Raw genomic sequence first — 14,171 nt, 5'->3', positions numbered from 1 at the left:
TCTCATGATTTCTTTTTTCTTTTTATCTCTTGTTTTTTATGGATTATGTTTTTAAGAATTTCTTGTTTTTTCTTGCATAGAATATTAATTCTAAGTTGAAATGATAATATTTTTCATCAGAAAATGAAAGCTTCCTAATGATAAATTAATTATCAAGTGGTACCACCTACCTACTAATCATCTCCAGATCCAGTACTACTTAATATTTCTCAAACTATCTAGACTTAATTTGTTATAAATACATGCTTCCCTAGTTGCTGTTATTTTGTTTGTTTTTGGTTATAGGTTTTTTTAATAAGTTTTATGAATTTCTACATAAATATGTTTAGATGTTTCATATCATAATTTTTGTATGAACTGAAGCATCTATACAACTTTTTATGCTCAAGTCAGATTGCAATTTGTGTTTATTAAAAATTATGGGTTTTATTTTTTTGGTTTGCATGTCATTATTTTTATTTTTTTCATTAGTAGGCAAATTTTTTTCTTACTGAAATTATTCAGTAGATATTTATTTTGATGTAGCTAAGTTCTTGATCAGTCCTAGACCTTGAGTATACTAAAGCAAACCAACCTATTTGCAAGACTTAAACAAAGAAACTACTTTAACAGTTTTTTCTCCTGTTTAATGCATTTGTATTTGCATTGTTTGAATCTATGCCTAATTATAATATACCAATTAGAATGTAAAAGTAAAAAAAAAAGGGTGGGTTTGGTATTTTGGATTTTTGTTTTTATGGAATTACCCAACCCTTTCAATTCTAATTTGCTAAATAATATTGTTGATAATAGTACTGTGTTTGTTTTATATTGATCTCAACTAAAACTAAAGTTCTTGAAAGATTTGAATCCTAAAGTTTTTTTTTTTTTTGTTAATTTCCTTTTTCTCGTGCATGAAAAAAGTCTGCAATTAATTATGCAATAAAATGTTATTATGAAACAACCTTGCAAACTAAGTGAAAACGTTTTGTGATCAGTTGATCCCTAATTTATGATACCAACCAAAAAATAGTGGGAAAAAAGGCCAAGCTGCAGGCATTTTACTCTCTAAGGAAGTGACAGCTTGTTAATTACTTAGAGTCACAGAGGGCATGCAAATTGCAATGGGCTTCTTCAAGAGAGCCTCTAGGTTAATATATATATATATATATATACATATATATTCGATTTAAGATTTTATGTTTTGAATCATTTTAATTCATATCTCAATTAATGTATGGTATTTTATATAAACCTTCCACAAAATATTTCCAACCTCTAAATGATCCGTGCATTTAGACTTATAACTTATAAGTTTAATAGAATTAGCCCTAAACGTTTGAAATGTTGTGGCGGCCAGCCACTTACAAGCCATACGTACCATTAATCAAAACTTTATGTTTAACAAAAAAAGAAAGTAGATAATAAAAAGTGATAAATGGGGTGGGAAATGATCGAAGAGGGCTCCTTGGAATCTAGTGATGTGAAGAGTTTTGAACTTTATAATCTTGTTTGTTTTGGGTGAGTCCTGTACAAACTCATGCAGCATTCATGAAAACACAATTTATTTTAGGATGCACTGATGTAATTATATACTAGAAAATTTGTGCAAGAAAACATCTGATCATGTATGCTCATATTAGGAAAAAACTGTAATTTCAATTCCCCCAAACTTGTATCAACCTATGGTCTGTTTAACTTATTTGTTTTTGACTTAATATTTTAGTAATAGAAAGTAATTATTATACATCTCTAGCTTATCATTACTATCTTTTCATGCATTTTATCTATCCATGCATTGGTCTTCATTTGTCTGTCTAATTATGTGAAGGGTTTTGAATTATATAATTATAAGGCACTGATGTAATTATATGCTAGAAAATTTGTGCAGGAAAACATCTGTGATCATATATGCTCATGTTAGAAAATTTGTGGTTTGATTTGGATTGATGTTTTAATTAAAAGGCAGTAATATAATATCATAAAACTTTAGAGATTATTAAAATGCAGTAATCTAATAGCATAAAACTTAGAGGTTGATGTAATATATAGATAGATTATATATAAAATAAACACAAAAAGGCAGTAAAACTGACATTTTTAATATACCTTCAAACCTTTGCACCAATGCACTGTTTCACCACACCTGATTTGAGAGAGACAGAGCATGGATAAGTTTTCTGAATTGAGTTTTGTGATAGGTTTTTTAATAAGTTTTATGAATTCCATGGTTTTATGGTATTAGTTAGTTCATTTCTTAGAAATGTGAAAAAACATATGTAATGCATAGATGTATTATAAACACATAAAAGAAAGTTAGACTCACTTTTCAATCTTCCTTCAAACCAAGGAAGCTGTAGCACCAATGCACTGAAAGTAATAGAAGGGTTTTCTTAAACCCCTTTCAATGCCTCTTGGGTTCCTACTAAATATGTCTCTTGGTATTCAAAGTTTGAATATGACTACTGCACTGCTTAGCCATTTGGCTGCCTCATCAAGTGATTGAAAATTATTGATTTCTCCCTGCCTATACACATGGACATAAAAAGCAACTTATTATAAATTATAAGTTATATTGTATTATAAAAACTTATTATAAATTTCTATTACATGTTATTAAAATCTGTCTCCACAGATTTTTAACTTATATTTTCTCTCTGGTTGCAGCTTCCATTCCAATGCATGGATAATATTCACAAATTTAATAGCTGGCACACGTACAAAAGGGGAAAAATAAGAGGAAATGAGACTGTAGTTTTTTCAAATTGTAACTTATTATAATGTTTTGCCATTATAATTTATAGGAAAAGATAATGGTATTCCTGTCTAGACTCAACATATATAATTTGGCACTCTTTTTCTTCAAAATTTTGAGTTATTATATAATGGAATTTAAACAAACAACACAATTGGCCACTAACGGGTGTAATTATAATTTGGCACTGTTTTTCTTGTAGATTCTAAATTATTAGATAATGGAATTGAAACAGACACAACATAAATGGCCACAAATGGTGGCTTAACTGTTATTTAACGGGAGCAACAAAACTAACGGAAAAACAAGATTTTTCATTTAAAATAACAAATTTCGTTTCATACACACTTTTTATATATAGAATATATATATATAACATTTCTCTTTAAAAGGATAAGAGAATAAAAAAAAAAGTGAAATTAATCACAAGTTTTATGTAATTTGACAACATCTATGCGTACACAAAGCTATAGAGTATTTTATTTAAATAATAATTAAAAATATAGTCCAACAGTACTACAGCGACCGTACGTTAAATTATACAACATATACATATATATAATAAATAGTAAATGACAAATTGGGTTGGATCATGCCTAAAAAGGCCGAATAAATTTTCTGCCTGCAAAGCCCACAAAGCTTGTCTATGATCACTTCGGCTTGAGTCTGTCGGCCCAAACTTTCGTTTTATATCTAAGTCTTATTGAAAATTTATAAAAAAAATAGAAAATTCTATATATCATACTATCATCTCATTTATATTCTACTAAATAAAATATAACACATTTACTACTATTAAATGATCATTTATTACATATTTCTTTATTATCAAATTGTGATAGATGTATTATATCATATATAGTAAGATACAAATAAAATAGTAATACAGTGCATGACATTACTCAAAAAATTTATAATGAATAATTGTCAAATCAAATCATCAAATTGAGCCGTAAAATACATGACTAGACTCAACACATGGAAGCTCAACAATTTTTTGTTGTTATACCTTAAAATAGAACTGAATTAGAAATAAAAATAATAATAATGAAATTATGGAGAGAGAGTGATGGGATTATTTGAATTTGTCCACCACATTAAATGTACCAGTCCTCAATTAAAAAAGCCTGTCTGTATGGGTTGTACGTGCTACGTATAATAATACTAGGTAGAAGTAACGTGCAAAGCACATTTGCTTAGTTGGTTGAGACAAGATTTTTAATAAAAGAAAAATGATTTTTTAATTAAAAAAATTAATTAATGCATAAAAAAGAATGTAGTAGTCCTTCGAATCACCCAAATTCGTTGAGAGTTCTACCAAGCTTTGAGTGTACCCTCAAAGCACAGGGCCTTAGCGATGCTGCATGTATTCCTAGCTAGAAAAACGTACGCAAAAGGCAAGAACCATAGGCTTTTAACCTGGAATAACAAAGAAGAGTCAGTATGTGTGCATGCAAAAGGCAGTACTACATCAATATGAGTGGCATTAATGGAGATGCATATATAGCACAAATATCTCTAAAATCGATTAACTCTAGCTTGTTTCTTTAACATGCAGTTCAAACATAGTATACATATATCTCTAGCATAAGAATAGAAAGGTAAAGAAAGATAAACATGGGGGAATAAGGGAATGTCAGGGAGCATGCAGAGAGGAGGAACAATCACATAATAGGGAGTTGTAGAGAGGAGGAACAATCACATGACAGGACGCTGGTAAAGAAATTGGAGCCCACAAAAGATAGATGCAATATCCAATCTGGGTGCCCAATTTCATCTTCCCATGTCCATATATGAAGGGGCAATACTAGGAGAAGAATATCTAAAACATGCCTTCGGACCACTTCTTGTGTTGAATAAGAGTTATATCTAAGGTTGTTGGGGCAACACCCAAGAAGGCCTTCCAATTTGGATTATAATAGAGTGATTTCCAACCCCTGCACTGGATGGTCAAGCCAATTACCATGTCTTCCACTGGGCACCCATATATCAGCCCCATTTGCAAATTCATAATTATATATTTTCAAGATTAGAAGTTAGTTATTCCACATCTACAAATACACACACACACACACAAAGGCACCAAGCGATCAGGGAAATCACCTTTTTCCCCCATTGAGTGTCCTTTTCATGGCTAGAATTAGCAAGGACTTTTGATGCTACTTCCAATTCATTAACATCGAAAGGTTACAATAATCAGCATCTAAGAAGTGCTTGCAAAATTTAAATGGCCATTCTACTCAACCAGAGGGCAGATAACATAAGAAAAATGATGATCCCTATATTCCTCTTCAAGTATATATTGATTTAAATGAGAAAATAATAGTCCCAAAAGAAGTCACTTCGATTCTTTAATAATTATTTTAGATTTAGTTCCATTGATAATTTACAAGGTAAAATCAATAACTAAAAAAGGAAAAAAAAAAGAAAGAATGCAAAAGAGAAATAGCTAACAAGTCCATGTGGACACTGCAAAAAGAGGCTTTCATGCCAACAAATCATCATGCAAGCTGTATCATTCATGCCAATATCACACTTCACCGATTTTAACACCCATCCCCTGTATCGAAAGAGCTTCTTTGTAATTCAACTCATACCAAAAAGTACAAATGAAATTTATCGAGGACAATTATATAGCACAAACTTTATGATCCACCTCTCCACTTGATTCCACTCTTGGGAGGCCATTTCAATTAATTCAATGCAACCTCATAAATATGCATTATTGGCATCTGAATCACTCCCAGAAGAGCTCCCTGAATTTGAATCTGCATCCAAACCTCACCGTGAATCATTTATGCAAAAAAAAATTTCTCAAACCCACCAAGAAGAAATGAAACAATGGGTTATATACCACTTGATGAGGAATGACTGTCTTCTCGCTGCTCACAGGTAGCTCCTACACATACACAATAATTAGCAAGCAAAGTTAGCATAAAATGCTCAAAATTTTGGATCAAAATTAAAACAATACCTGTATTCTAGAATTTGTAGAATTTCTCTACCCCATTGTTTTTTGTAACAGCCCGCTAGAAATTCAATTGTGAAATTTCTATTAACTTTAGGAACCTCGTGAAAACCTTATAAGTTTTCACGAATCCATTAATCGTATAGGTTTTTGTCTAACTATATAGTTAGTGTTATTATTTACTATGGTATCATAAGTGTATTTTTGATTATTGGAGATAGTTAGAAGTGTCAAAATGTATTATGGTTTGTGCCATTAGACTCGGAGGGTTATTTAAAGTCTTATGGCGCAATAACATTTTTTCATATTTTCGGACAAAACGTCTGTTCAAAACTGTAGATATTATTGGATAAAAAGAAATATCTTGAGTTAATTTTCGTGAATATTATTGGGTAAAAATATTTTGAGTTGATAGATATTATTAGATAAAAATATCTTAAGTTGATTTTTTTTTTTTAGATATTATTGGATAGAATATTATAAGATAATCATTTATAGATTTTTTTTGGGTATGAGAAAACTACACTCAACTCTCAACTCCAGCCTCATCTCTTCCATATCTCATCCATAAGTATCTCCAACCACCTCTCCCCATGAAATTATCTTCATTTACACTTTCCATTGAAAGAATATCAAACACTCTCTCTCGGACAACTTTTAGGAGGTCTTTTGTACACCCATTTCGAAGTTTTTGTAAGTGTTTTATCATAAAGTCTCATTCATATAAGTTGTTCCTTTTTTAGTCTAGTTTACATGGATATCTTATTTGCCCCATTTGAAGATCATTTGGTCAGTCAAATATTGTGTAAACTATAGAAATGTCATTCTGGGAGATAAACTAGAGAATATGTTATAGTTTGGAGTTTTTGACCAAGCTAATGGATAGATATTGATCTAAAATTTTTATGGAGTATTGTTAACATGTATATGTGACTATTGGTTGAGGATTTTTGCATGATTAAAGGTTTTGATGAAAGATTTTCTTAGATTTAGAAATTTAGAAACTGGAAGAAGAAAAACAGTTTCTGTTTTGAGAAAGTTTAACTCTTTGGTGGTCTAAACCTATTCTAATGACTTTAATAATTTTATTGGAGGATCTTAAGTATCTTATATACATGTTATATTATTATTTTGAAAATATTTGATGTTAGTGTCAAAGATATGAAATTTTATGCAAAGAGATATTCAAATAAGCCAAAGTGTGGATATTCTTGGCTAAATTTATGTTTTGGTTAATTTCTAACCATGTGATCTTGAATTATAAGCTTATATATGTTTTAGGACATCTTTTTAAACCATGTGATGGTTTAGTTTGAAGATCATATATTTATAAGTCATAGATCAAGAGATTTATCAAAACTAGTTGAGGAAAAAGTTTATGTTTTTGGACTAAGTGTAAAACCAAAAACTCCAAATGTTATTTTGTGATTTTGGTGACTTTAGTTTGATGATTTAAAACATGGTTAATGTTAGGATGATATTATGAATATGTTAGAAGTAAGATTTGATTTTTGAAATTCTTGGAGATGTTTTGATTTAAGGTCAAAACTTGTGATTCAAGTGTTTAGATCTTTTTACAAAAAAGTTTGGTGTTAATTATTAGCTTTTTCTAAATGGATATTTTAAGTATGGTTTTGAACTTAGGATTGGAATATGTTTGTTGCAAAATTTTGGTTTAAGCATGAGTTTTGAAGTTGGAAGGAATTGCAACAAAAATCAAGGGAAATGGCCTATGGATGTTTCGGCCATAGTGTGTTCTTCATAGTTGTGTTTTGTTTTAAATTTTTCTGAATTGATATTTAAGTTTAGGACAAAATTTACATGAGGAATGTAAATTTTAAAAACTTTTGGAATTAGTATGCAAAATCCTTAAGTTATGGATAAAACGGTCATTTTCCCACATGTAGAGAGTAAAATGAAAATTTTACTCTTTAAGTTAGTATTTTCCATATTTCAAATATTTAGTGATTTAGTTCTAAATTTTAGAATCACTAATTACAGTTCCTTGTGGTCACACTTGAAGTTTTATAAGAAACGCGGAGATCAAGGTAAGTTAGCTTTTAACTTACTAGCAGTCTACTGTGTATGTGTGCTAAGTAAAGGAACTATAGTGTATGTATGTATGTTATCATATATGTCATGCCATGCCAAGTTATCACGTAATTGTCTATTATACAGAATTTATTCTGTCGTCAATTTTTATCTGTTACATAATATATTCTGTCATGTATTACTGTACCTTACAAGTACGTCATGCTAAGTATGCCATCTATTACATGTATGTCAAGTCATGTAATATTCACTGTTGCAAGTATGTCATGTTAAATATGTTGTTTATTATATGTTATGCAATGTTACGAAATATTTCTATCTCAAGTTGGTCATGTATTTCAAGTTATATTCAAGTCACGTTATGTTATGTCAGGGCTTCAGTCATTTCGTATTTCAGTCATTTTTCATATTGAATTTGTGTAGAATACATAGGGCCACAACAACTGTGGAGTATGTATTTACACGTAGAATACATGGGGCCACAACAACTGTGGAGTATGTATTTTTCATGTTAAGTCAAGTTTGTGTAGAATACATGGGGCCACAACAACTGTGAAGTATGTATTTACACGTAAAATACATGGGGCCACAACAACTGTGGAGTATGTATTTAAGCAGTTAAAGAATAAGTTTCCGTAGAATACATGGGGCCACAACAACTGTGGAGTATGTATTTACACGTAGAATACATGGGGCCACAACAACTGTGAAGTATGTATTTTTCATGTTAAGTCAAGTTTGTGTAGAATACATGGGGCCACAATAACTGTGGAGTATGTATTTACACGTAGAATACATGGGGCCACAACAACTGTGGAGTATGTATTTTTCATGATAAGTCAAGTTTCAGATCAAGTTCATGTCAAGTCAAGTTCAGTTCATGTTTCAATTTAAGTTACGTCAATTATGCTATGTTGTACGCCAAGTTATGCTTTAATTACTTATGAATTTGATTATGCATTTATGTTTTTACTGTCATCCATGCATCATTAGCTTGTGTGGAAGTTTTTTTGTTAACTTACTGAGATTTGTAATCAAATCTCACTTTGGTAGTCCCAACTACCATTCCCCCCGAATGGTAGATCTTGTTACAGGATTTGAAGGAGAATCAGGAGCTGATCAATTAGACACAGTTGACTAAGCGACGGTGCGACGTCAATATTAATATAGTAGTTAACGTAAATTACTACTTGTACAATGGAGTTGCATCTTTAGTACTTTTTGGATCATAACCATTTTGGACTAATGTTGTGATCTATTCAATGGGTCTTTATGTATGAAGTATGTTTTAAGCATTTGGGATATTTTCAATTTGGTGCATAGTATTGCTAAAGAAAAAAAAATTATCCGCTGCGAATATTGCATAATGTTAGATGCATGTTAGGAACATTGCATCTTATATCTCATGAACGGGGGCAGGTAACCTTGTGTTGCATGTCTCGACGCTTCAAATGTCCGTCCGATCCCAAACGGAATTTGGGGGCGTCACATTTTTGCCATAGATTCCCATGAGAGCTTGGTCCTTGATCTTGCTAACCATCTTCTTCCAATTGGTGATGAGTCGATCGAGCTTCCGAAGTGTCTTGGTGTCCACGACCTCAATATCGAATTCTATCTCATCACCGTGCCCATTTCTCTTTGCTTATTATCTGCACCCATCCAGCTTCAAATGTCCGTTTCTCTTTCTTATTATTTGCACACTTCATTACACGAACATCAACTTTAATGAAATCTAGTGAGCAGAGTTTCTATCGAGCTAGCTGTCGTTGACTGTGGAGAGGTGGGTTTCGTCGAACCCTAGGAACACATTTAGAAGCCTCGCATTCTCTCTCTCTCTCTCTCTCTCTCTCTCTCTCTCTCTCTCTCTCTCTCTCTCTCTCTCTCTGGGCTTTGGTTTTTGTTGGAGAAAGGAGTGTTGAGCTGCAATGGGTCCAAATCCGTAGTATCTAAGGCGCGGTGGAGGAGATTGAGAGGCGAAGAGACTGAGAAGAGAGAAGATGAAGAGACTGAGAATGAAATAAATGCAGTATTTGATGGTCGATACGTTACATTTACATACGTTGTCAAATGGCTGCAAACGGTAGCTTAACTGATACTTAATGGGAACTAACGGTAAAATAAGATTTTCTATTAAAATAACAAAATTTCGTTTTATAGACACTTTTTATATATAGAAGATATTGTAAATATAGAATCCTACTTAACTGAGCTTTTGAGTTTAAAAGGTTTATTTAGAGAACAAATATTAAAGAGCTTATGTATAAAATTCATTAATATTAAAGTTTGTTGACCATCTATTGAGCTCGTGTTTTATTTTGACCAATAATTAATTATAGATAAGCAACTAATAATGCTTTTTATAAGGCCGGATCCTTGATATTATTTTATTTTATTTTATTTTATTTTATATATGCATGTACAATTTTGGAGAAAGAGAATACCATACATAATTTCGAAAGAAAAAGGCCCCTAACCGGTTGGATGAAAAACTAAAATTAACTCTAACCAATCAAATTTTGTCATATAGGAGGTGCAACAAATCCCTATTTCCACTCACATACACTAGATTATCTACTTATTTTTTTGAAAAATTCTATATATAGTTCGCAACTTTGGGACTCCCCTTGCATGCCTTGAAACGCATCGTTTCATTAATTGTAAAACCCTATTATTCCATTAAGTAGAGTAAAACATATGAAAGAATCAGACCATAAATCATACTTCAAAGATCTCCATGCCGATAGCTACTTTGCATGTAACCAAGTGTAGGGGGATCTTCGAATAAAATGATCGTAGTGCAGACTGAGATGGTGGAGGCGAGGGTCCCGCTTATGAGAAGTGCAAGTATGAACTCGTCATGGAGTGGATGCTCAAGATGCAGAAGATTAGTAAAGAAAGGGCCAAGTTGAAGCAGCAGCCAAAGCAGATGGCGTCTTGAAATTGTTCAGAGGGGGTGGGTTTAATCTTTTTACTGCTATTGATTTGAAGGTATGTGAAACTGGTTGTATGGAAACAATTACGATGATTCATTTTATTGATCTTCTGTTTATGTTTGCAACATTTTTCAATATATAATAAAATTCATCACAATGATATTTATGATTTAAAAAAAAAACCAAGGAGGTAGAAGATGCAGAGGAGGTGGAGATGGGTGAGGGAGAGTTGGAGGGTGAGAGAGGGAGCCACTTGAGGGATTTGAGAATTCTACCGCTGGAGGGAGAGAGAATTTGAGAGAAAATATGCGGGGGACCTTTTTGACATTTCACTACAATTAAAAGAATAAAATGACTAAAAGCCCATCTGTCCGCAAGCAGGCCTTGTTGGGGGCCTGTATCTAGAAGTGCTCTATTTTTTTTCTCTTTCCCCCCTCTCTCTCTCTCTCTCTCTCTCTCTCTCTCTCTCTCTCTCTCTCTCTCTCTCTCCCTCATCCACCACGTCGCCTACAACCCTCCCTCTCTCTCTCTCTCTCAAATACGTTACAGTCCCCCCACCTGAACATAGAACCATGAACAACTCTTGTACTTTATGTACTTTAATTGTTGACACTCGATGCCATTTGAAATTTGCTTTGGCCTAGCATGTGAGTTCTCATTTCTTCATTATTTATGCTCATCTTTTTTTGTATTCTCTTCTTTTCATTGCTGCTTCTATCTCTTTCTCTCCTTCTTTCAGCTAATCTCTATCTTTGTCATTGCAATCATTTCCATCTTCATCTCTTTACATACCATCTCTCATTTCAACTAGAGGTGAGCAGTGGGGGCCCACACCTCGCTACTGTAGGGAGAATGCCTAATGAGGCCCCGCCCACCGCTCTGCTCTACTATGTATAAAAAAATAAATTTTATATATTTATATAAATAAATATATTATATATAGTATATACAATTTGTTAAGACTTGAATTTATATTAAGTCTTATATTGCTTAAGTATGACTATCGTATTACATTAACCTTCAATATAAAGGTTGGTTCAAGAGACTAAGACAATCCAAAATATAATTTTAAAGATTTTAAATTCTTTTTTGTATTATAAGTTCTAATTTAGAATTTTAAAATATTTTTTAGACCTAATGGATTATAAGTAAGTATTGGCTTAGGTGGGAGGCAGGGCAGATGAGGTTTTCAACCCTAGCCCCAGCACTGCGGCGGGGTTGAAAACCCTTCCCCCACATGGTGTGGGGCAAGGTGTGGGGAATGGTCCACTCCACCCCACACCATTAGGGTATCACCCCTACCTTCTATTATTGATATCAATGCCATTAATTCTTGAGATATTTTCAATTTTGCTATTTTCAATCAACCATGAGAACCTTTCATAATGTGCTTGTTTTTACGAGGGGTTCCATTGCCACAGACTTCTTAGAAATTTTGTTGTAAGGGATTATTGCAATCTAGAAACTTCAATATTTAAACATCAAGCTTTTTTGGCAGCTTGATTATGTGGAGGGAGCTTTTCCCAACTTAAAATGACCAACATAATTGAAAATAGATTTTTAAAAAACCAAATCAGGCAAAATCGAGCTAGAGACCAATTTCTTTGTTTCGTAAACATCGACTTTTGGTTACTTGGCCCACATAAGAGAGCGTATTATAGAGAGAGAGAGTTGCAAGCTACCAGTCAAGAGAAAGAGAGAGAAGAAGAGGAAGAAGAAGAAGAAGGGAAATGAGATAAAAATAAGTATAGAATCTAGTGCATATGAGTGTAAATGAGAATTTATTGCACCATTTACATGCGGAATTTGATTGGTTGATGTTAAATTTGGGTTTTCAACCAAACGTACTCCTAACTTGTCTTAATTTTGAATTATTAATCTTTTATCATTTTAGGATGTGGTATCACAATAATTAATTAAAAATCTTTTAAAAACCCCTTATGTATTAAGAGGACTGGTGAAAATATAAAAATGACGGAAATAATTTTTTTCCCTTTCAAGATAACTGGAACGTAAGACTCGAACCTTGATCTAACTAATTGTTATGAGCTATATCGAGTGAAACTAATTGTGCCAAAAATACTGAAAACATTGATGAGAAGCATATAAATGCATAAATTGGCGTTGTTAGGAGGGAAAATCCTATGATAAAACTCAAATAATAAAAGCCCACCATTTAGGCATAAGGATGGGGCACCAAAGTTTTAAAATTCGTTCCGGAGACCATTCCGGTCGAGGCACTGGAACGGAATATTTCGGTACCGGTGCGTTTCGGTGTACCGTTTCGGAATTAATTATATATTATATATAAATATTTATATGTATATATAAACTAACAATTAATAAAATAAATACATATATATGTAAGTGTGTGATATGTATATGTGTATATATATAGAAGAATTAAAGATTTATAAAATGAATATATATTGAAAAAAATCATAAACTTCAGTTAAGACACAAAAATAAAGAAAAAAATTAAAAAATAGACAGATTATTAAAAGTAACAATACTTCTAGTGCACGGAAAGAGGTATTTGAATTCTAAAAGTACAATTTTATTCATTATTTTTCAACTTATTTACAAGAGAGTTTTTTTTTTTTTTTTGGGACTGGAATTACTATTCCGGCCGAAATACCGGAATTCTGGCCGGAATTGACCGGAACGGCTGGAATTTGATCGGAATGGCCGGAATTTGACCCGGAAGGGAATAGACACATATCCGGTTCCGGTCACTGTTTCGGCACGAAAAATTCAGGCCATTCCGACCGGAACGGAACGGTTTTTAAAACCTTGTGGGGCACACCGCACACGCTAAAAAATTAGCATACGGTTAAAAGACTAATGGCAAAACCTCATCATTCCTCCGGGATGGGTTAAGATTCTTTTTGACGCTGAAATGATGTTAGATTTATTGTAAATAATAAAAAAATAATAAAAAAATAATGATAAAATGTTAAATAATAATAAATCATTATAAAAAAATAATAAAAAATATATAAAAAAATAATAATAAAATATGCTGAAAATATTCTACCTCCCAAATTTGCATTAAATGCTCTTCTAGTTGAGAATTATCGCTTTTAAGAGAATCTCTTCTCGTTTAAGCGAGACCCCTCATTGAAGGAAGTGCTCTCGCAATAGAGAGTTCACATGGTTTTGAATGGGATTAAGATGAACTTCAGAATAAGAATCAATGCAGAAGTGACTTGATCGACCATTTAATGAACGACATAAAGTCTAATCATTATGTACTATCCCGTTCTAAAGTCTGATGACGGCCCTAATTTGGATAAAGTGGTTTTATTTTATTATTATAATTTTTTAAAATTTTTATATAAAATATAATAAATAATTTAATTTTTTCAATCTTTAAAATAAAAATAATATTAAAAAAAATACTATAATAATAATAGTTTATTTGATTTTTAATTTTCATCTAAAATCATTTTACCACTTCTCCTTATCCAAATTAAGTATTTAA

General features: G+C 32.0%; 2 long non-coding RNA genes across 2 annotated transcripts; both read right to left on the bottom strand.

Moving 5' to 3' along the window:
• Window positions 1–5,217: 5,217 nt before the first annotated feature.
• LOC122303847 lies at window positions 5,218–5,452 on the bottom strand. The gene is made up of 2 exons (XR_006240838.1): window positions 5,391–5,452; window positions 5,218–5,294 (listed from the first exon to the last, which is right to left on the bottom strand). It is a non-coding gene; the product is annotated as an uncharacterized LOC122303847 (long non-coding RNA).
• A 9-nt stretch (window positions 5,453–5,461) lies between these two features.
• Window positions 5,462–5,751, bottom strand: LOC122303842. Its single transcript, XR_006240836.1, has 3 exons — window positions 5,709–5,751; window positions 5,589–5,633; window positions 5,462–5,502 (listed from the first exon to the last, which is right to left on the bottom strand). It is a non-coding gene; the product is annotated as an uncharacterized LOC122303842 (long non-coding RNA).
• Between the last annotated feature and the right edge of the window lie 8,420 nt (window positions 5,752–14,171).

Source organism: Carya illinoinensis, chromosome 1 (genome assembly GCF_018687715.1).
Source record: "Carya illinoinensis cultivar Pawnee chromosome 1, C.illinoinensisPawnee_v1, whole genome shotgun sequence".
In the NCBI taxonomy this organism is placed as follows: domain Eukaryota; kingdom Viridiplantae; phylum Streptophyta; class Magnoliopsida; order Fagales; family Juglandaceae; genus Carya; species Carya illinoinensis.
The sequence above is the reverse complement of the archived record's forward strand: the minus strand, read 5'-3'. Positions and strand labels throughout refer to the sequence as shown.